Below are 24,128 nucleotides of genomic sequence, written 5' to 3' on the forward strand. Positions count from 1 at the left end.
GAACTGACACAATTGTACTGACACCATGTGAGATACATCAGGCAGCTCTCTTACCTCCCTTTTTGGATATCAAATTGTGTATTCTGTAAGTGCAGCATGTCATTGTAATAAGCCATTTGTTTCCATACTACATTGTGAGCTCCTTGAATACAGACTCTCTGTGTTCCTTATTTATTATATTGACATTCATTCAATAAATTGCATACAGACACTCTGCTGGGGTGGGGGAGGGGAATTAGAGCAAAAACATACTTTCAAGAGTTCAAGTCTAGTGCAGAAAACAATCACACTGCAAAATCATAACTGAGAAAAATGGTATGAAGAAGCATATAGTGCTGTGAGGATTCACAATGGAGAACCGTAGTCAGAAAAGTCCTGGAAGGAAGTGACTTGGTCAGAGAACTGAAGAATTATATAGGCAAAAGGGACATGGAGAGCTCCTTTCCCAGTAAAAGACACAACATGAGCAAAAATTCTAGGGCCAGAAAGATGGTGTCAACTTAACATCCCAGTTTGCCAAGGATAGACTTTTTGCACTTTCAGAAGTGGTTTGGGGGGCCGGCCCGGTGGCACAGGCGGTGAATGAAGTGCACATGCTCCGCTGTGGCGGCCCGGGGTTCACCAGCTGGGATCCTGGGCACGCACTGGCGCACCACTTGGCAAGCCATGCTGTGGCGGCATCTCATATAAAGTGGAGGAAGATGGGCACGGATATTAGCCCAGGGCCAGTCTTCCTCAGCAGAAAAAGAGAAGGATTGGCAGATGTTAGCACAGGGCTGATCTTCCTCACACACACACACACACACACACAAAAAGAAGTGGTTTGGGTGATAAATTACATTGCCATCCTACCTATAAGGGACTGCAAGAAGCTCAGTGCTGCTGGAGCAGACAGAACTGAGGAAGATGAACCTGCATAGGGGCCAGGCCATTCAGGGCCCAAAGGCCAGGAAAAGAAGCAGGTTCTTCCCTTGGAGCAATGGGAAACCTTTGAAGGATTTTGAACTGGATGGTAATGATGAGATTTGCAAATTGAAAAATTTACCTTAGCTGTAAATTCCAAAAAAGGATTAGAGGCAGGTCAAAGTAGATGCAATATTCTTAGATGAATTAGGCAGGTACAACAGGTAAAAGATTAGAAATAACTTGATGAACCAGGGTAGTGTTATGGAGGAGGAGAGAGTAGCTGTGGAAGGAAAAGCCCACAGGATTTGTTGATGCAATTGGATTCAAGGTTAGGAGGAGGAGGGAAGCTGTACATACAATGGAATGGAATGGAGCTGATTGATGACATCCATTTGAAAGGTAATATGTTTGGAGATGAGTAGGTGTGGAGATCATTGGTGTAGGACTTACTGAGTTTCTGATGCCTTTGAGTCATCCAAGAGGCTTTTGGATAGAAGTCTAGAGCTGAGAAGTAAGATCTAGACTGAAAACTAACTGTTAAGTATGTAGGGAGAAATTAAAGTCTTGAGTATACATGAAATAGACTTAGCAGACAACCTAGGAGTGTGCAATGAAGAATTTAAATTAATTTTTGGCTAGGTAGAGGAAGATGAGCTGGCTAAGGAGTTGCAGATATCAGATGGGTGTTGTGCAATGGAAGACAAAGGCATAAATAATTCAAGGAAGGAGTGGTGAGTAGTGTCCAATGCTGTTGAGAAGTCATGTGAAATAAGGCCTGAATAATATCCATTAGATTTAGTAACATAAGGGTCATTTACCTTAGCAAGAACTATTTTGTTGGAATAATAGGACCAGAAGCCAGATTGGAGTGGGATGTGATAAATGAAGAAATGGAATCAGTGAGTCTAAATTTCTCTCTCAGACAGTTGGACTTTGACTTGAGGGTGAATATGAATTTTTCTGTTTGTTTTTTTGGGGGGGCTTGTGGATTTTTGTTTGTTTAGGTGAAAGATTTAAGGTGTTTCAAAGACAATGGGAAATATCCCTTTGAAAGAGAGGTTGAATGTATTAGAGTTAGCTGTAAGAATTAACACATATACCTTTGTTTTTTTCCAATCGGGAACAGAACACTAGATATCACTGTTTATAGTTATGGGCTATACACACTTAATTGGTGTAATTTGAGAATTTCTGTGAGTCTTTTACTCCCCAGATACATGCCTCATGCTCTACTAATGTTTGAGAAGTCCTTGGTAGAAATCTATTTGAAAGCATATATTCCTGGGAAGAGTAATATGTTAAGAAGGTAGTTCTCAGCTGTGCCGAAGTTTAGAATTACCTAAGGAGCTTTAAAATAAAAATGCTCAAGGGGCCGGCCTGGTGGTGTAATGGTTAAGTTCGCGAGTCTGCCTTGGCGGCCTGGGGTACGCAGGTTCAGGTCCTGGCTGCGGACCTATGCACTGCTCATCAAGTCATGCTGTGGTGGCAAACCATGTACAAAAATAGGGGAAGATGGGCGCAGCTGTTAGCTCAGGGCTAATCTTCCTTAGCAAAAAGAGGAAGATTGGCAGCAGATGTTAGCTCAGAGCTAATCTTCTTCACCAAAAAAAAAAGAAAAAGAAAAATGCTCAAGACTTACCTTAAGAGATTTCATTCCATTGTTCTAAGGTGGGGCCTTGGCATATGCGTTCTTTCAAAGCTCCCCTTTTAAAAAGATGATTCTAATGTGCCATTAGTATTGAAAAACTATGGACATCATTGTATTAACACTGCATTCACTCACGACGTTTGGTTTAGATGAAGTGTGGAGAGGCCAGAATATTTACTTAGAAAATAGTGGTTATTAACAGGGCAGTGGTGGGTGGAGATTTTGCACCTCAGGGGATATTTGGCAAGAATCTGGAAACATTTGTGGTTGTCACAATGAATCGGGTGGGGGCTGCTACTGACATATATTGGGCAGAGGCCAGGGATACTGCTAAAGATCCTACAATGCACTGGCCAGCCCCCCACAACAGAGAATTATCTGGCCCAAAATGACAATAATGCCATTGTTGAGAAACCCGGCTATAAAGGATGGCAAACTAGGTAGTATCTTTTAGTGAAATCTCAGTGGGTGGGGGTTGTGGTTTGGTAAGGGTGCTAATGAAGGAGGAGGATCTATTCTACATAACAACTTAGCCTAAAACTAAGCCTTGCTTGTAACCAGCAACAAAAGAGCCTCAAATAAAATACGTTTGCAGAACTAAGAAACGTGACTAGCACAATAGACTGATTATATTATTTTCCTTGGTTAAAAAAAGATTATAGTGCAACTGAAAGTATTATTGCTGGTGGGGGTGTAAATTGATTACAGCCACTTTGGAAAATTCACAGGCAGTCTACATTGTAGCTAAACTAATGCCTATCCTATAACTCAGCAGTTTCACTCTTGAGTGTATATCCAAGAGAAATGAATGCAGGTGTCTCCTAAAAGCATTGTATAAGAATCTTCCTAGCAGTTTGATTCATTTTGGCCTCAAACTGGAACAAAGTGAAGTATATTCATACAACGGAATATTACCCAGCAATAAAAAAGAATAAATTGCTACAAACAATAATTTATGTTGAGTGAAATAGACACAAAAGAATTCATATTATATAATTCCATTTATATGAAATCAAGAACAAACAAAACTAATTTATAATGATAGAAGTCAGGATAGTAGTTACCTTTCTGGGCATGGGTATTGACTTGGAAGGGGCATAAGGAAGCCTTATAAAATGATGGGAATGTTCCATATCTTGATCTCGGTGGATATGAGTGTATATGTATGAGAAAGCTCATCAAGTCGAACATTTTAATTTTGTGAACTTTACTGTGCATATGCTATACCCCAATTTTTTAAAATTAAAAATTAGGAAAAAAACCCAGGAAACCTAATTTTGAATTACTCGAAGTCTTGCATCTCAAAAGTTTGGTTAAATACAGGGTCAGCTACGTAGTATGGTCTCAATAAATATAAACAACTCTAATGCATTGTTTAGTGAAAATAAATTTGGGATTTGGAGTCAGACCTAGTTTTGAACCACAGCTTCATTATTAGCTATATGATACTGAGCAAGTTACTCATATCAGGACTTTTTGTGACTATGGAAGAACAGGATAGCAGTGAGTTGAGAGAAGTACTGAAAAATCCTTTTCTTTCTCTTTTGGAGGGGGGGATTTTAGCTTTGATTTGTGATCCCCCACCACTGAGAAATATCCACAGACGTTTAGGGGTGGGCCTCAGTAGGTGTATAAGTGTTAGGTGACTTAACGCCTCTGGCTTTAGCAAGGATGAAACCCGGAACCCTATCTGGACCAATCAGATTGTCCTAAGAATTTAAACTTGATTGAGAAAGTTTATCAGACAGCTGATCTGTTCTAAGAAACCTATAAATTTAGGCTAGGGCTGCCATGTTTGGTAGCAGCATGTGGAGATTTAGAGGTGTGTTTTAGAACAAGAATACTCTCAGATCACTTACCACGTCACTCCGTGTTCTAAGTGTTGTAACTCTGTGAGGTTGGTACTGTTATCCTTACTTTATAGGTAAGGAAACTGAGAAGCTTGACTAAATTAAGTAAGGGCTAAAGCTAAAATAAAACTCAGGCAGTGTGACTCCAGAGTCTGTGCTTTCATGGAGCAGTGCTGACATATCAGACACGGATCTGATAGCTGCCTTCGTTCCTGATAGTTTTACCGTTCCTGATCTCAGTCCTTTGAGAAGGTCGAGTCTGCTCCCTATCTTTGAATTATTTATCATAATTTATCCTTATAATACAATGTCATGTCTTTGCTTAAACTGGTTTAAGTGAATTTCAGCCAATTACAACTGGAAGAGTCCTGCTCCAGTTTGACTGTGAATGGGGTTGGAAATAACAAACCTCAGAGAAAGTGCAACTGGCTGAATCAAGGTGGGGTAGCAGGCAATAAAGACTTTCCTGCCCTAAAATGGGAACTTGTTTGTGTGTGTGTTATGCAATAGTAAATCATTTACACAGGCTTTCTCCAATAGTGTCTTAGAACTCCAACTATATAGTCACTGAGGTAGGGCTTTAGAGAACTTGGTAGGGAAATATAAAAAATGTCAAGTGTGGCAGTTACTGTACATGGAGTTTTGGAAACTACATTAGAAAAGAGAGGAATTCTAAACAAAGTTCTCAGATGAAAGTAGATTGGAGCAAATTTGACAATTATTGGAAGCCAATTTGCCTTTGGTCTGAGAATATATAACCAGATCAGGAAGTTACTGAAGAAGCCCATTGCATTGCAACATAATTTTGTTTTGCCACCTTGTGTCTAACACCAGAGTTTTTACATTGAATGCCAGAAAGTGAAATTTTAGTCATAAGAATGGGACTCACAAGGAGGAGCAAATGATATTAAGGAACTCTAATTCCTCAGCTCCCTCCAAAAAATTTTCCACTGCCCATCCCCTTCCATGCCTCACAAAAGTGTGACGATCCTTCACGTTGTCTGTCAATATCCACTAGGATTCAGCATCTTGTTACTCCACGTGTCCTGCAACACAAACGGCGGCCTATTGCTCTGAAGAAAAAGTGTACTAAGAAAAACAAGGAAGAGGCTGCAGAATATGCTGAACTTTTGGCCAAGAGAGTGAAGGAGGCCAAAGAAAAACACCAGGAACAGATTGCCAAGAGACGGGGGCTGTCCTGAGAGCTTCTACCTCTAAGTCTGAGTCCAGTCAAATATGAAATTTTCTAAGAGTAACAAATAAGATCAGATATCCAAAAAAAAAAAAAAAGAAGAAGAAAGAAAATCTTCATTAGACAAACACCGTAGTAATAATTATCAGAGGGAAAATATATTGAAGGATGCTAAAATTAGTGGGTAAAAGTTTGAGGAGAAGCAGGATATTTGCATAGTCTCAGTATTTCCCCTAAGATATTTATTAATGACAAGGGAAGGGGAATAATTACATGGAGAAACTTGGCAGAGACCACCATGTCTCCTGACTTTATGCTCTGAGAAGGGCACAATGCCATTTCTGTGGTGTTCTTGCCAAAAATGCATAACCTTCATCTAAACATGAGAAAGCATCAGACAAACCCAAATCGAGGGATATGCGACAAAATAACTCCACCAGTATCTCTGCCAAAGTGTCAAGGTCACGAAAGAGAGAGAAAGACCAAGGAACTATCTCAGATTGAAGGAGACTAAGGAGACTTGACAACTAAATGCAATGTGGGATCCTGGATTAGATCCTGCATCAGAAAATGGACCTTAGTGGAAAAATGTTTAAAGTCTGTAGTTTAGTCACTAGTATTGTACCAATATTAATTTTGATAACTGTACTGTGGTATGTAAAATGTTAACATTAGAGGAAGCTGGATGAAAGGTATATGGAAACTACTATTTTTGCAACTTTTCTGTAATTCTGAAATTATTTCAAATTTGAAAAGTCAAGAGGGCATTTATAGCAGTTCCCTAAATAACTCTGCATAGGTGGTGGGAAAAGAAGATTTCGATGGCCTTGAAATATCTGGATAATATATCTTTCCAACTCAGTCCAATAACTCTTTACCTGGGCATATACAGTTTGAGAACTTTACCTCTTTTAAACGCATAGAAGATCATAGCCTTTTTCTATATGAAATACTCTATTTTTTCCACATATGACATAGGCACTCAAAAAATATTTGTATAAAATGGAAATAATGATTGCTGTCCTGCTTTTCCCTGCTGAACTTACAGTGTGGTTATAAAGTGTAAAAAAGATAAAGGAAGTGGAAAGTATTTTCCAAGTTGTAAGCATTGTACCGGTGTAAGGTGTTATTTTGATTATTGATGGAAAATTGTCTAAGGTATTTTTGTAATTTATATATACATCGAATCAGTTTCTCCTCTTACTTTCTCTTTACTCTAATCATATTTCCACATGTTTACCAGGCTTAAAATTTCAAAATTGCCCTTGAAAATAAGGACTGAAGGAGAGGGGATGGGTGTCAGTTACCAAAACTCTGGCTAGTCATCTTAAAACATGCCCTTCACCTTTGTCCTTCACTTTTATTCTCTTCTATGCCATAAGAAATTATAGACAAAAAAAAGGAAAAAATTTAGAGCAGCGTAGGGCCCTAGAGTAATCTAACTCAGTTCTCTTAAACATACCTGATTATAAGAATCGCATAGTGAGGTCATTTCGAATATGAATTCCTGGAACCCTGCAATCATAATCTATGGGAGGGAGCCTCAAATCTATATTTCAAAAATGAGTTTCGGCTGGTTATTATTGACAAGCAAATTTAAAAGCACTGTCATTGTATAGATAAAGAAATCGAGACAAAATGACCAAATTTATTTAAAAAATAGCATACACTATCTGGTAGATATTAATTTCTGGGATATAGTCTAGAACAGGAAACAATTTTGTAAACAACTCTAATACGTACTTCACTAGGGGACCAAACAAAGCTGAATGCAACTAATCCTTCCTTGGGAGGAAGAGGATCAGGAAAGCCACCAGAGACTTTTGTAATACTGCACCTGCTGGGTAGACAGCAGAGGGTGAATATTCCAAGAAGAAAGGACAATATGCAGAGACACATACATGTGCATGGCATTCTCAGGGACTGGGAGTGGTCCAGTGGCCTGGACTGTGGTGTGCAGTGGTGTGGTGGTGAAGCTCAAAGAAGAAAGGCAGGCTGGGGTCAGAATTTGAAAGCCGGGAATACCTTGCTAAAAGGTTTGTTCTTACATATCACCAGAAGCACAGGCAACAAAAGCAAAAATAGATAAGTGAGACTGCATCAAACTGAAAAGTTTCTGTGCAGCAAAGGAAACCATCAACAGAATGAAGAGGCAACCTACAGAATGGGAGAAAATATTTGCAAACCAGTTATCCAATAAAGGGTTAATATCTAAAATATATAAGAAACTCATAAAACTCAATAGCCGAAAAACTAACAACCAATTAAAAAGTGGGCTAAAAACTTGAATAGACATTTCTTCAAAGAAGACATACAGGGGTCTGCCCGGTGGCGCAGCGGTTAAGTGTGCGTGCTCCGCTTCGGCGGCCCGAGGGTTTGCAGGTTTGGATCCTGGTAGCGCACCGACGCACAGCTTGTCAAGCCATGCTGTGGTGGTGTCCCATACAAAGTAGAGGAAGATGGACACAGATGTTATCCCAGGGCCAATCTTCCTCGGCAAAAAGAGGAGGATTGGCATCCGATGTTAGGGTGCCATCCGATCAGGGCTGATCTTCCTCACAAAAAAAAAAGACATACAAATGGCCAACAGCTATACGAAAAATGCTCAACATCACTAATTATCAGGGAGATGCAAATCAAAACCACAATGAGATATGACCTCACACCTGTTAGGATGTCCATTGTCAAAAAAACAGAAAATAACAAGTGTTGGTAAGGATGTTGAAAAATTGGAACACTTGTGCACTGTTGATGGTAATTAAAATGGTGCAGCCACTACGGAAAACAGTATGAGGTTCCTCAAAAAATTGAAAATAGAACTACCATATGATCCAACCATCCTACTTTTGGATATTTATTTAAAAGAATTGAAAACAGAATCTCAAAGATATTTTGCGTTCCCATGTTCATTGCAGCATTATTTACAATAGGCAAGAGGTGGAAACAACTTAGATGTTCATTAACAGATGAATGAATAAAGAAAATGTGGTACATACATACAATGGAATATTATTCAGCCTTAAAAAAGAAGGGAATGCTATCATATGCTACAATATGGATGAACCTTGAGGACATTATGCTAAGTGAAATAAGTCAGTCACAGAAGGACAAATACTGCATGATTCCACTTATATAAGGTATCTAAAGTAGTCAAACTCATAGAAACAGAAAGTAAAATGGTGGTTGCCAAGGGCTGATGGGGGGTGGGCTGGAAGTGGGGAGTTGCTGTTCAATCCTGTATTTTCTATTTCCATTTAAATCATAACAATTAGCTAGTTTCTTGAAGTTGAATTCTCAGAATAATCTTTGACCTCTCCTTCAAGATTTTCCTTTTCTTCCTTTGTACCTGCCTTCTTTCTCTCCTTGTTTCCTTCCTTTCCATAGTTATTTGCCAGGCGCTGTATTAGTCATTGATAGTACTAGTGAAAAAGCAGATGCAGCCCCCATTCCTCATGGAGCTTATAATGTAGTGGGGAATACAGATAATAAACATAATAAATGAATAAAATAATTACAGTTTGTGAGAGGTGCCATAAAGAAAATGTATAGGGTAATATGATAGAAATTTGCTAACATAAAGGAGCTGGAGGAGCCTAATTCAGGTAGGCCTCCTGAAACTGAGTCTTGAAGGATGAGAAAGCCAATGTCAAATGCTGCCAAAACGTGAGCAATTATAAACATTAAAACTTTTTGTTCTGAAACAATCACTGTTAAGAGAAGGAAAAGATAAACCTACAGACTGAGAGAAAATATTTAGAAGTCTCATTTCTGACAAAAGACTTCATATTCATTGCATGTTCATTGCAGCATTATTTGCAGTGGCCAAGACATGGAAACAACCTAAGTGTCCACTGATGGATGAATGGATAAAGAAAATGTGGTGTATATATACACTGAAATATTATTCAGCCATAAAAAGGAATGAAATCTTGCCATTTATGACAACATGGACGGACCTTGAGGGCATTATGCTAAGTGAAATAAGTCAGACAGAGAAAGACAAATACTGTAGGATTTCACTTACACGTGGGATCTAAAACAAACAAACAAAAAAACAAGCTCATGCCTACAGAGAACAGATGGCTGGTTGCCAAAGTTGAGGGGTTGGGGGTGGGCAAAGTGAGTGAAGGAGATCAAAAGGTACAAATTTCCAGTTATAAAATCAATAAGTAGTGGGGATGTAATGTACAGCATAATAACTATAGTTAATACTGTACCGCATAGTTGAAAGTTGCTAAGAGAGTAAATCTTCAAAGTTCTCATCACAAGAAAAAATTTTGTAACTATGCATGGTGACAGATGTTAACTAGACTTATTGTGGTGATCATTTCCCAATATATACAAATAGCAAATCATTATTTTATACACCTGAAACTAATATAATGTTATATATCAATTATACCTCAATAAAATAAGACTTTTATTCAGAATATAAAGAATTCACAAAATTCAACAAGAAATAACTCAAAAAACATAAACATAAGTTTTGAACTGACACTTTACTCAAAAAGACATATTGATGGTAAATAAGCATATGAAAAGATGCCAATACTCATGATGGAAACACAAAGTAAAATCACAATGAAACACCACTATACGTCTCTTAGAAGGTAAAAAAAAAAAATCCTGACACTACCAAGTGTTGACAAAGATGTGGAACAACTGGAATCCTCATGCTTTGCTGATAAGACTATAAAACAGTATGGCCACTTTGAAAAACTGTTTAATAGTTTTTTTAACAAACAAATTTAAACATATACAGTGCTTATATGTTTACTTATTCTTATATGGGAGTAGCAGTCTTACTCCCAAATATTTACCCAAGAGAACTAAAAACTTATGTGCACACAAAAATCTGTACACGCATGTTTATTTCAGCTTTATTTTTAATTGTTAAAACTTGGAAACAACTCAGATGTGAATAAATGAATAAACGGTTTGTGGTATATCTATACACTGGAATACTACTTAGCAACACAAGGGAGAAAGTAACCCTGATGGATTCATGCAACAACATGTGTGAATCTCAAAGGTATTTTGTTAAGTGAAAGAAGCTAGAACCCAAAGGCATCATATTGTATGACTCCATTTATATGACATTCTGGGAAAGGCTAAACTATTGAGATAGAAGACAAATCTGAGGTTGCCAGGAGTGGGGTGTGGGGAGGGGTTGATCACAAAGAGGCAGCAAGCAGAAATTTTTGGGGTGATGAAACTTTTTGGATCATGACTGTGATGGTATACACAGTTCTATGCATTTGTCAAAATCCATAGAAATATACATCACAAAGAGTGAATTATGTAAATTTAAAACATGTAAAGTGTTATTATTGATTTCTAGTTTAATTCCATTGTGGTCTGAAAGCAGGCATTGTATGATTTCTATTTTTTTAAATTTGTTAAGGTGTTTTATGTCTCAGGATGTGGTCTATCTTGGTGAATGCTCCATGCAAGCTTGAGAAGAAAGTGTAATCTGCTATCATTGGACGAAGTGCTCTGTAGATGTCAATTATATCTAGTTGATTGATGATGCTGTTGAGTTCAACTATGTCCTTACTGATTTTCTGCCTGCTAGATCTGTCTATTTCTGAGAGAGGGGTGTTGAAGTCGCCAACTGTTATCGTGGATTTGTCTATTTCTGCTTATAGTTCTATCAGTTTTTGCCTCACATAGTTTGACACTCTGTTGTTAGGCACATGCACGTTCAGAATTGTTATGTTTTCTTTGAGAATTGACCCCTTTATCATTATATAATGCTTTTATTTATCTCTGATAACTTTCCTTACTTTAAAGTCTGCTCTGTCTGAGATTACTATAGCTACTGTTGCTTTGTTTTGATTATTGTTAGCATGGTATATTTCTCTCTACCCATTTACTTTTAATCTATATGTGTCTTTGTATTGAAAGTGGGTTTCTGGTAGACAACATATAGTTAGGTCATGTTTTTTGATCCCTTCTGACGTTCTCTGTTTTTTAATTGGTACATTTAGATCATTGACATTTAAAGTGTTTTTTGATATAGCTGACATATATTTGCTATATTCATTACTGTTTTCTATTTGTTTCTCTTGTGTGTTGTTTTTTTTTGTTTGTGAGGAGGACTAGCCCTGAGCTAACATCCGATGCCAATCCTCCTTTTTTTTCTTGAGGAAGACTGGCCCTGGGCTAACACCCGTGCCCATCCTCTTCTACTTTATATGGGACGCCGCCACAGCATGGCTTAGCAAGCGGTGCGTTGGTGCGCGCCCGGGATCCGAACCTGCGAACCCCAAGCTGCCGCAGCAGAGCACGCACAATTAACCACTGCACCACTGGGCCGGCCCCTGTTTCTTTTGTTTTTTGTTCCTGTTTTTGTCTTCCACTCTTTTTCTGCCTTTTATGGTTTTAATTGAGCATTTTGTATGATGATTCCATTTTCTCTCCTTTCTTAGCATATCAGTTACAGTTTTTTAAAACTTTTTTAGTGGTTACCCTAGAGTGCAATATATATTTACAACTAATCCAAGTCCATTTTCAAATAACACTATACTACTTCCTGGGTAGCATAAGTATTTTATAATAACAAAATAATCCTAATTCCTTACTCCCATCCCTTGTATCATTGCTGTTATTCATTTCACTTATATGTAAGCACACATAAGCATACATATTCGTAAGCGTACGTAATCAAATACATTGTTATTTTAAACAAACTGTTATCTGTTAGATAGATTAAGAATAAGAAAAATAAGAGTTTTTGGTTTACTTTCAGTTATTCCTTCTTCAACTCTCATCCTTTCTTTATGTAGATCTGAATTTCTGACCTATATTATTTTCCTTCTCTCTAAAGAACCTCTTTTAACATTTCTTGCAGAGCAGGTCTATTGGCAACATAGTCCCTCAATTTTTGTTTGCCTGAGAAAGTCTTTATTTCTCCTTCACTTTTGAAGAATAATTTCATAGAGTATAGAATTCTAGGTTGGTGGGGTTTTTTCTCTGAACACTTTAAATATTTTACTCAACTTTCTACTTGCTTGCATGGTTTCTGAGAAGTTAGATGTAATTCTCATCTTTGTTCCTCTATAGGTAAGATGTTTTTATACTCTGGCTACTTTCAGGATTTTTTCTTTATTTTTGGTTATAATTTGAAGATATACCTAAGTGTAATTTTTGGGGGCATTTATCTTGCTCAGTAGTCTTTGAGATTCCTAGATCTGTGGTTTGGTGTCTGACATTAATTTGGGAAAATTCTTGATCATTATTTTTCCAAATATTTCTTCTGTTCCTTTCTCTCTTTTTTCTCCTTCTGGTAATCCCATTACACGTATGTTACATCTTTTGTAGTTGTCCCACAGTCCTTGGATAGTCTGTTTTTTTTTTTTTTTTTCAGTCTTTGTTCTTTTTGCTCTACAGTTTTCAAGGATTCTATTGATATATCCTCTAGCTCAGAGATTCTTTCCTCAGCCATGTCTGGCCTACTAATAAGCTCCTCAAAGCCATTCTTCGTTTCTGTTACAGTGATTTTTATTGCTAGCATTTCTTTCTGAATCTTTCTTTGGGTTTCCATCTCTCTGCTTACATTACCCATCTGTTCTTGCATGCTGTTTACTTTATCCATTAGAGCTCTTAGCATATTAATCACAGTTGTTTTAAATTCCCAGTCTGATGATTCCAACATCCTTGCCATGTTTGATTTTGATACTTACTCTGTCTCTTCAAATTATGTTTTTTGTGTTTTGGTATATGCCTGGTAAATTTTCTTGATAGCTGTATATGATGCACTGGGTAAAAGGAACTGCTGTAAATAGGCCTTTAGTGATGTGGCAGTGAGGTGTTGGGGAGGGGAAGCATTCTATAGTCCTAAGATTAGGTCTCAGTTTTTCAGTGAGCCTATGCCTCTGCACTGTGAACTTCATGACTGTTTCTCAGTTTTTTTTTTTTGCCCCCTTAGGTGAGACAGGATGGCTAGAGTGGGCTGGAGTTGGGCATTCCCCTCCCCTAGGTCAGTTAGGCTCTGATAATACTCCAGTAGGTTAAGCTCTTGTTAGGCAGTTTTCCCTGAGGGTGGGCCTTGTTAAGAACAACAGAGTGCTCTGGAGTATTTCAGAATGGTTCCTTTTCCCCTCCTCCTGCCAGGAGCACAAGGGGATTTTTCTCGGATACTTACTGTGGGAACCTAGTCAAACTCCTGGAGGTAATCTCACAATGTTCTGGGGGCCCCTCTATGACTGGATCACCCCAGAGTTCTTCACTTTCAGAGTTGTCCACACTGAGCCTTCACCAATCTGTCCATTACAGTTCAGGTTTTCCTACCCTGGCGCTGGTTCTGGAGGTGGTTTCTGCGCGAGTCTCTGCTCTGGTGAGCTGCGGCTCTCTGTGTTTGCCTGTCCATCTCTCCACTATTGGGGGCAGCAGTTTACCCTGTGTCCTCCTCTGTCTTATGGATCCAAGAATAGTTGTTTGTTGATTTTTCAGTCTGTTCAGCTTTTTACTTGTTATCAGGATGGAGCGGTAACTTCCAAGCTCCTTACGAGCAGAACTGGAAACTGAAAGTGAAAACATATAAATTTTTTAAAAATCAAGCAAGATAAGGGTCAGGAAAAAATTTGTGGATTTTTAAAGTTGTGTGTGTCATCAGTGACTGAGCAGTTTTGATGAAGTGGAGCTCATTGAATCCAAATTGCTTTATGTTTAAGAGGAAGTGAGATGAGTAAATGGAAACATGTAGTGTAGACAACTCTTTCAAGATGTTTGGCTATAAAGTGGAAAGGGAAATAGCTGGATGAGAATGTGAGTCCATAAAAGTTTTAATTTTTTTATGTGAGACCGATTAGGACTAAAACTAACAAAAATGTACAAGACTTCTACTGAGAAAATTATAGAATTTAATAAAAGATATAAAATGGCCAAATAAGTAGATATATCATGTTCACTGACAGGATAACTTAATGTTATGAAAAATTTCTGTGTTCCCTGAATTAATTTATAAATCCAAACAATCTCAATAAAAATGCTAATAGAATTTTTGTGTGTGTAGATTTTGCCAAATGGATTCCAAAATTCATTAGGACAAGAAAATATATAAGAATGCCAAAATATGGGGCTGGCCCAGTGGCATAGTGGTTAAGTTCTTGCACTCTGCTTCAACGACCTGGGGTTCGAGGATTCGGATCCTGGGCGCGGACCTACACACTGCTCATCGAGCCATGCCGTGGCAGCATCCCATACACAAAATAGAGGAACGTTGGCACAGATGTTAGCTCAGGGACAATCTTCCTCAAGAAAAAAGAGGAAGATTGGCAATAGATGTTAGCTCAGGGCCAATCTTCCAAAAAAAAAAAAAAGAATGCCAAAACAATCTTTGAATGTATTAGGAATTGCCTTATCAATTTTCAAGACACATTATAAGGCTGTATTAATAGAAACAGTTTGGTACTGGTGCAGGAATAGATATTCGAAATTGAGATATGAGTGGGGTCCCTTTGAGGAAGAATGCTATAACCCTGCCAACATAGTATACTGTAAATCTTCCTCTTTGCCCTTCTGAAAGTGACCTGGGACCCTTTACCAAGGTATCTGTGCATGGGAAGAGGGAAACAGCCAGATTTTTTTGGAATGACTAAGATAGAATCGGAGTTGATGCTAATTCCTGGGGATCCCAAATGCTTTTTGGTCAAATAGAGTGGAGATTGAGAGATTTTAGATGATAAATAGTTCTTTGGTCCGATTCCTTCTCACAGTGGGCCCAGTGGGTCCACACATACAACCCAATAGGAATTCTCTTTGTATCTAAATTTTACCTGAATTTATAGTTCTCAAGAACACATTTGCAAACTAGCAGACTCTTCACACTGGCTCCCTGCCTGTAGAACAATGGCTTATATAATAGGAAAGACCAACTGGAAACCACTGGAATTTCCCTGTTCAACCAAAATAATAAATCAAAAGCAATATTGCATCCCTGAGGAAGTCTGTGGAGAGTAATGCCACCATGCAAGTCTTGAGAGATGCAAGTGTGTTGACTTGGCCTGTATGCATGGTAGTGGGGTTTTGGAGAGTGGTAGCAGATTTTCCTACACTTAGTCAGGTGGTGATCCTAAATGCTGCTGCTTTTACAGATGTAGTCTCCTTACTGGAGCAAAACAGCACAGTCTCTAAAAACTGGTGTGCAACTATTGTTCTGGCAAATGCTTTATTCTCTCTACATCAACCAAGAAGTAATTTGCTTCCACATGATCGGGTCAACAAAACATTCACTGTTGCTTTCAGCTCTAGCCCTCTCTGTCATAATCGAGGCTAAATAATCCATGAAATCATGCTAATAGATTTGTTGGGCAGGAAGTAGCAAATACCCTGGAAGCTTTAGTAAGATATATAAGTGGGAGATAAACCCCATGAAGACTTGGTGGGTTTGTAGGGCTCTAGGGTTCTGGGGCATACTGAGATCCCTCCTTCAATGTGAAAGTTAAGTTGATGTATCTTCCACCTATTAACATTAAATAAGATCCAATGCTTTGTGGGCCTCTTTGGGTTCTGGAGCCAATATGTGTCTCATTTGAGTGATTTACTTTGCATATTTACTGAGTTTCAAATGGGACTCAGAGCAAAAGGAGTCTCTGAAGCTGGTCCAGGGTACAGTAAAAGCTATTCTACCATTTAGGCCATATGAATCAGCAGGTCTTGGGCATTTAGGGCTGTTTTCGGGATCTTCTGGCAGCCCTCCACAAGAGAATGACAATGCATGCACCTAGGATTTTAAAGCAAAACCATGAAGATATCCATTTTCCTTTTGAGAAATGGCACCTTTCTTGCTACTTGGTGCTGGTTGGGACTAAATACCTAATTATGGGACAGTCTTAGATGACTGTTATGAACTGGGTATTATCTGATCCACAAAGCTCTAGAGTTGGGCGTGAACAGCAGCACTTCATCATAAAGTGACATGAAACAAGTGGGAAAAGGACTTCCAAGGGCATGGGCCAGGATCCCAGGAGGATTCCAGTCTAGGCGAAGGGTGAACAGGGAGCCCTAGAGGCGGCCTGATGGGGATGTCCTGTCGGCCCTTAGTCCATCTGCACATGGTCTTCCTCTGTCCTTGTCTGTTCCACATGCAAACTTTTATCTTTTTACATTTTTTCCTCATTTAGTGTTGATGCGAATCCAGACACTGATTAGAAAACGGCAAGTTCCAATATCTGATCCAAGAAACCTCAACAAGAGAAGCAAAAAATATTCCTTCTTCCTGGAAAGCTGTAGAAAGACAGCCACTGTCCTGGGGAAGGACATGGTCCTGGTAAGTGCTATTTGAAAGACACCCACATTTCAGTGGTTACTGCTTTGCCTGGGAAAGTCCCTCCAACCTCTACATCCAGGGAGATCTGAGGGGCTGTCTCTGCTCCTGGCCCAGGTGAACCACACTGAAATGCACCTGTCCTCTGAGGAAGGGGGACTTGAGGGTTTCATTCAGTAGCCAGGGAGGAGGCTGGCCCTCCTCCCTTCTCCCACATACAATAAGCTGTGACCATACACAAGTTCTTAATTCAAGGAGGAAAGTGAGATTCTGTGTCTCATTTACATGAGCATAAGAAGTGAAAGAACCACACCACAACACCCAGGTTGTGACAGAAACAGGATATAACATAAGAGTCAAATCTACCATTTACTATTAAAGAAATAATATCACTCCTCCCCAATGGGTTAACAGTGGCTGGCATGGAGATGTCAGGGAATTGGAGGGGGTGGTGCCCTCCCTCTGGGGCTTTAGGGGAAACCAGGGAAAGTCTTAGGATGTCCTCGTTCACTCAGGTTGGGAAGACCTGGCCCGGTGCACCCCGAGGGTCCCAGTGTCCCTGCTGGTCAGGAGGAGCTGCACTTGTGGTCTCCAGAGTGTGACGGCTCATCACCAAGGGCATGGTGGCTGAAGAGAAGAAACAGACTATTTTGGAGAACCTTCCTGAGATTCATGGCAAGAAGCAGGAGCGGGACTGAATTCAACTCTGTGTCCTCAAAGCTGGGGCCCTGGTTGCGTCCAGACCTCCCCAGAGGCTGTGGGGTGGACTGTGTCGGTGTGACTGTGTCTGGACAGGGTATGGAGATGGAGAGTGAGCAGTCAGCAGCCCGGGGGGCCCTTAGGATGGTCTTGTGTGAGGAGGAAGCTTAGGTAAGGGGATCCCAGGAAGTGACCTCACAGAGCCCAATAGAACTTGGAACCCTGGTAACTAGGCACCCACATCCTAAACACAGCCCCCAAGCGAGCTCACTTCTCTAGCACTTGTCTAGAAGGAGCAACATGTTTAGTTGCTGCTTCCCAATGACCAGGGGCCGGAGCCCCAGGAAAGCCCCCAAAGACCGATGCAGATGCTGGTGCCCCTCTCACGGCCGACGGCTCTGGTCGTTTACCCGGAGGGACGGAAAGGTAACACCAGGAGGCCCAGGGAAGGCCATTCCAAACCAGGCTACCACTGTGGTCCCATCTGGGCAGCCCTACATCCCCTCCCCATGTGTGCCTGGAAGGGCGGGTTCATGTGGGTAGACCACCGTGAGCAGGAGCAGTCGGTGAGGTGTTAGAAGCCTTGGGGGGTCGGTCAGGTTCAAAGCCCAGGTCAAGGCCGGCTGGGTGGGATGTGGAGTGCGGGGTGGTGCCCTTCTGCCTGAGGTTTATCCCAAGCCCCTGAGGTGTAGGTCTTTCCTCAGGGGTGGAATAATGTGCAGACACAGGTGTGTGCCTGATCTGGGAGAATTAGGTCCAGAGGGCAGAAGCAGCAGTAAGGACAGCTGGGTAGGGCTCTGATGCCTCTGGGACGGAGCCAGTCACTGTCTTTGCAGAGCTCCACGAAGAAGATCAGCGTGGAGCTGGCGGAAGGGGATATTCCATCCATCTCCCCGATGGAGGCGCCGGTGTCCCACAGGCCTGGACCAGCAGCTACCGGGAGACGGTCTGCAGTGACAGTGATAAAACCCTCAGAGCCACCAGAAGACCCAGCTTCAGTCCTGGGAGAACCATCATACCCACCATGTCCTGCAGCAGCGCAGGAGGCAGCTGAGGCCCCAGCATCCGTGCAGGGAGCGCCATCCCCTGCACAGTCTCCTGTAGCAGACCAGGAGGCAGAAGAGGCCCAAACCTCTGTGCAGGGAGGGCCATCCCCTGCACAGCCTCTTGCAGGAGACGAGGAGGCAGCTGAGATCCCTACCTCCGTGCTGGGACAGACATCTCCTGCACAGACTCCCGCAGGACTCCAAGAGGCAGCTGAGGCCTCAGCCTCCGTGCAGGGAGAGCCATCCCCTGCACAGGCTCCTGCAGGAGAACAGGAGGCAGCTGAGGCCCCAGCCTCTGTGCAGGGAGAGCCATCCCCTGCACAGGCTCCTGTAGGAGAACAGGAGGCAGCTGAGGCCCCAACCTCCGTGCAGGGAGAGCCATCCCTTGCACAGTCTCCTGCAGGAGAACAGGAGGCAGCTGAGGGCCCAGCCTCTGTGCAGGGAGAGCCAAGCCCTGCACAGGCTCAGGGAGGAGAACGAGAGGCAGCTGAGTCCCCAGCCTCTGTGCAGGGAGAGCTATCCCTTGCACAGGCACCTGCAGGACACAGGGAGGCAGCTGAGGCCAATCTCTGCGGCCTGGGAGAGCTGGCTCGGGAACCTCCCTCATTAGCACCTCCAGTCCCACCTGTTCCACCTACTCCCTTACCACAAATATCCTTCCCCATCCTCCTAATTGTGTTTCTCTATTTCTTGGTTTCTTTCATTGATTTTTTTTTATTGTTTATATCTTGATTATTTAAAATAAATTTCACTTTCATCTTTTAACAGTTTAATGTTTTTCATTTTAAATTGTACACTTCATGAGCATTAAGTACATTCACAATGCTGTGCAGCCATCACCACTGTATGGGTTTAGAATATTTCATTCTCCAAAAGAACACCCTGTTCTAAAAGCACTCACTCCCACTTTCTCCCTCAGGCCCTGGCAACCCCTAATCTGTTTTCTGTCACTGTTTTGTTTTTTTTTTAATCTGTTCTGCATGTTTCTTATAAGTGAAATCATGCCGTAGGTGGCCATGTGTGTCTGCCCATTTCTTTTCGCACGGCCTGATAGGTTTTCCTTTTCTGTTTTTATTTGAAATAGAATTTCTCTAATTTGATAGGAAAATCCCAGATGGAGTCTAGATTTGATGTATCAAAGAAAGCCCTTCTGGTAAATATGTGCATAATCTTGGGGTACAGACTGCTGTTCTACGTGGGACACCAGAGCCAGAAGCCACACAGGAAACGCGTTGCTCTTCCTGCGGCCTAAACAAAAACAAGAAAGGGTAGAAAGCTGGAAAGACAAACCACAAACCGGAATGTATTCCTCATGACACAAGGCCAGGGAAAGGTTACGCATCCTTGTGGTCCAAAAAAACACTCGAAAGTCAGAGTTTTAAAAAGAGATAAAGAGCAAACACATTCAACGCCAACGAGAGGTGATACACAGGGGCAGCGTGTGTCAGAGATGCGCGAGCTCCCCGAGGAGGAGACGCGCACATGGAGACACTGTGGAGAGGGCACCGGGCCCCATCAGACGGGCTGGGTTCCAGTGTGGTGACGACCAGCCCTAGTGACAATGTGAGGAAGCAGAGGCCCCAGTAGACCCCTAGAGACAAGTGTGAAAGGACACTCCTCTCTGGAGACCAACCTGCAGGACCCATCGCAGTCCCCAGGGGCACGCCTGTGCTGGCGGTACTGATCCCGGGACTTCATCCCACAGAAATTCCTGCCCAACTTTTCAAAGATGTATTTTCCAGACTATTCATCACAGCACTGGTTGCAATAGCAAGCAATTGGAAGGAACACTACTGTCCATGGCGAGGCGATGGGATCCATCCGTCCCATCTGTAAGACCACTAATATGTGATATCAGCCGGGAGACATGCATCTAGGAACATGAATCTGTGTGTGAGAGAGAGACAGAGACAGACAGAGAAAGAGAGAGACAGAGCCAGAGAGATACGTACCAAATCATCCATGGGGTTCACCTCTGGGGATGGGAATTGTCACTCGCTTCTCTTCTCCTTTAGAGGCCTGCGTGATGTTTCAACTTGATAGAATGTGCCTCTATTCCTCTTATAATTCTAACAAGATTAAAATCACATGTTAATGTTATCCATTTATCACTCATCTTTGGACTGAAGTACATTATTTAGTTTTTCTTTTAAAGGTTTTTATTACAAAGACAATGTACGTTAATTACTGTAAAAGAATGAATTCTAAGGGTATTAAGAATTAAGTGGAAACTGAGGAGTGCCCTTAACAGGCAGTGTTCACCGTTTCAGTCCTTTGCCTTTGTATGCACGTGTGTGTGCACGTGTGTGCATCTGTATGCACATGGGTATGTCTATGTGCAAGTGTGTGTGGGTGTGCACTTGCGGCTATCGTGTGGGAAGGACTTCAGGGAGTGTGCTCTTCTGGAACCTGATTTCCCCAGGGCTGGACCCTGGCCAGTCAATCCTCTTCCTCCTCTGCGTCGGCCTCAGAATTGCCTAAGAGCCTCTGCTGGGCAACACGGATCATTTCTGATTTCATCGTGCTGAAAGGAACACCTGCATCCATAAATCTCTACTTCTTTAGGACCGATCCCTAGAGGCGGAGATTCTGGCTCATAATGTAAACGTGATGTTAAGGTGTTGGTCACAGTCTCTGACACTCAAGGTCTCCTTCTACCCTGTGATCTTGTTTGGGAACAGGGAGTCCAGAGACCCTGTAGCAGAGACATGAGGGAGGGAGGGAGAAGGAGGAGCAGCTAGGATGCAGGGGATGAAGGTACCTGGGGTGACCTGCCCAGCTGGAAGGCCTCGCTCCTGTTGCTTCTGTCCCTCCCACTCCCCTCACCCCTGGCCCCGCCCCGAACACACCTGACCCCGCTTTGGCCTTGCCCATGCCCCTCCTGCTCCCTAACTCACCTGAGCTGAGCAGCCTGGCCTGCCATCCAGGACAGATGATGATGAGGGTCTGGACACTCCTGCCTGCTGCCTCTCCCTCCAAGCAGAGAGCCCCATCCTCAGTCAGGAAAGTACATCTAGGTCAGTGCAGTGAGTCACAGGGACCTCCTTGAACATGCTCCCTCCAGGGGGAGTTCTCAGTTGCAACAGCAGGACCCAATTGAGCTTGTGTGAGCAGAAGTGACTCTTACAAGACAGAGTGGAGGTGTCATAGAAGGTGCCAGAAGGTCAGAGCACGGGGCTAGAGGCTTTGGAGAAGGTCATCGTGCCCAAAGCACACCTCAGTGTTTTCCAGGAGTGATGGCTGCCTCAGGCACTGTGCCAGCACCAGCCCACATATCCAGCACATTCAGCCTCTGCGATGGAGGGGCCCTGCTCAGTGGGGATGAGGGAGAGAGCCCTGGTGACCTCGGAGAGGCACGGCCATTGGAGCCTTGGTTTCCTCCCCTGTGAAGTGGGGTGGCAGCCAACCTTTCATGGTGGTGTCAGACAAGTTCGCTGAGGCTGCACCTGGAGTGCCCTGCACCTTCTCAGAGCTCAACAGCTGCTAGCTCTAATGAAGAGGAATCAAGAGAGGAGAGATGGGGCTGGGTCCTGGATCCCCACCTGGCTGGCTGACTGCCATGGGACGAGATGGGCTGGAGAAAGGCATTCCAGAGGAACAGCGGAGTCGGAGCGAGTAGGGCATGCCTGGTGGGAGATCAGAGTGGGCAGAGGCGAAGGGCCCCAGGGGGCTCTGAGTGGGGTGACATCAGCAGGAACAGCTCATGGTGATGAGCACTTACCGGGGCCTCTGTTCTCCTCTTGAGCTATCTCCTTGAATCCTCCCCACAACTCCTTGGAGGAGGAGCAATTATTGTCTTCATTTCACTGATGAGGAAACTGAGGCTCAAAGAGACTTGCCCCCTCTGTGCCCTGCAGAGTGGCAGAGCCGGGATTTGAACCCAATGCCTCTTAGACCCCTTGGGCCTGCCTGAGAAGGGCTCCCCCATGCTGAGAGAGGGACCTCTTTTCCCTAAAGTTCTGAGAACTTTTGGTCCTGATGCCCAGAGAGACCTCACTCTGCGGGGGGATAGGCTGGTCCTTGGTACTGGGAGAGCCCACAGCGCCCACAGCTGGCCATTCCCCGGCCACCATACCCAGCCCCAGGCAGACGGAGTGGCCCTGTCCCTTTAGTTCAGTGATGGCTGGAGGCCAGAAGGGTGCAGGCCCCAGGGAGGCCAGGACCCCTGAGCCCGAGGAGGCCACAGTGCAGGACAGTGGTTTGGAATGATCCAAAGTCAGAGAAACAGGGGTCCTAGTCCCTGCTCAGCCTCTTTCTAGCTGGTGATGCAGGTGAGGCTCTCAGCCTCGGTTTCCCCATCTGTACAATGAGGAAATAACTTGGCCTCCTGATGCGCTGTTGGGAGACTTCCCTGAGGAATTGCTTGAGCATCTCTAGCCTGGTGCCCGGAGCGTGTTAAGAGCCCCCTGCCAGGCTGTCACAGTGGTCCTCCAGGGCGCAGGGTCTGGGAAGTCCCTCCTCAGGTTCCCTTCCTGCTGCCCTGCTCCCGGGAACATTCAGCATTGTTTGAGGAGGAGCTGAAGAAGATCCAGGACCACACTGTGCTGCAGGTGACGGAGGCTCAGCGCTGGGAGGACAGCTGGACATGCTCCATGCCACCGTCCATTGTTCTGGCCTGGATTATCGCTGTATCCTTCTAACTGGTTTCTCTGCCTCTATATTTGACCCGCAATCTATCCTCAATGCACCAACTGGAGTGACCCTTTAAAACCAGATGTCACACCCTGACATTGTGAAATCTCTCAAGGGGCTCTCCATTTCTCTCAGGGGGAAAGTTCAAGTCCTTATGATGGACCTCAAGCCCAATACAGTTGGTCCCACACTCTCTCTGACATCATCTTTGGCCAGTCATCCCCTGTACCATTTGCTCCAGTCCCTCTGCCCTCCATTATGCTGCTGGTACATGTCAGGCACTCTCCCACCTGTAGACTTGTACTCTATGTTCCTTCCACTTGGAATCCTCTTCCACATGATGATTTCATGCCTCATCTTCTTCACTATCTTTAATTCTGTGTTCAAATGTCATCTTGGTGAGGCTGTATTGACCATGTCATTTAAAATATAAACTATCCTCTTGTCCTGACACTCCCTATACAACTTGTTCCCCTTTCATTTTTCCCCTTAGCACTAACACCCTATAAAATAATATATAATGATAAGAATCAGTGTTCATTCAGGACATGGAAACCAACCAATAGATTGAGCAGGGACAGTTTATATAATGAACAATTAACCATAAACCTTTAAAGGGAACTATAGAGAATAGCCCAGAATTACAGTAGAGTAGTTAAGAAAGAAACAAATTTGGGAGAGGACCCCCTCGCCAAGGCTGCCTTCAGGTCTTGTTGGAGAAGGAATGATTGCAGCACAGGGATGGTGGAGAAGATTGTCATGTTTCCCAAGGCCAGTACCAGTCCCTGGTCAGGGCAGAGCTCAGCAGGTAGGGAACAGCAGGCTGAGACTGGCAAACAGGAAAGCCCTGCCCCCTCCCAGGGGCAGGTAGGCTGAGGCTGGGATG

At 42.9% G+C, this 24,128-nt stretch overlaps 1 long non-coding RNA gene across 1 annotated transcript; it reads left to right on the forward strand.

Moving 5' to 3' along the window:
- The first annotated feature begins 1,021 nt into the window (after nucleotides 1-1,021).
- On the forward strand, nucleotides 1,022-17,536 carry LOC131401974 (uncharacterized). The gene is made up of 3 exons (XR_009218160.1): nucleotides 1,022-1,305; nucleotides 16,723-16,868; nucleotides 17,381-17,536. It is a non-coding gene; the product is annotated as an uncharacterized LOC131401974 (long non-coding RNA).
- The last annotated feature ends 6,592 nt before the right edge of the window (nucleotides 17,537-24,128 follow it).

The sequence above is a fragment of the Diceros bicornis genome (genome assembly GCF_020826845.1).
Source record: "Diceros bicornis minor isolate mBicDic1 chromosome 3 unlocalized genomic scaffold, mDicBic1.mat.cur SUPER_3_unloc_1, whole genome shotgun sequence".
NCBI classification, from domain to species: Eukaryota; Metazoa; Chordata; class Mammalia; order Perissodactyla; family Rhinocerotidae; genus Diceros; species Diceros bicornis.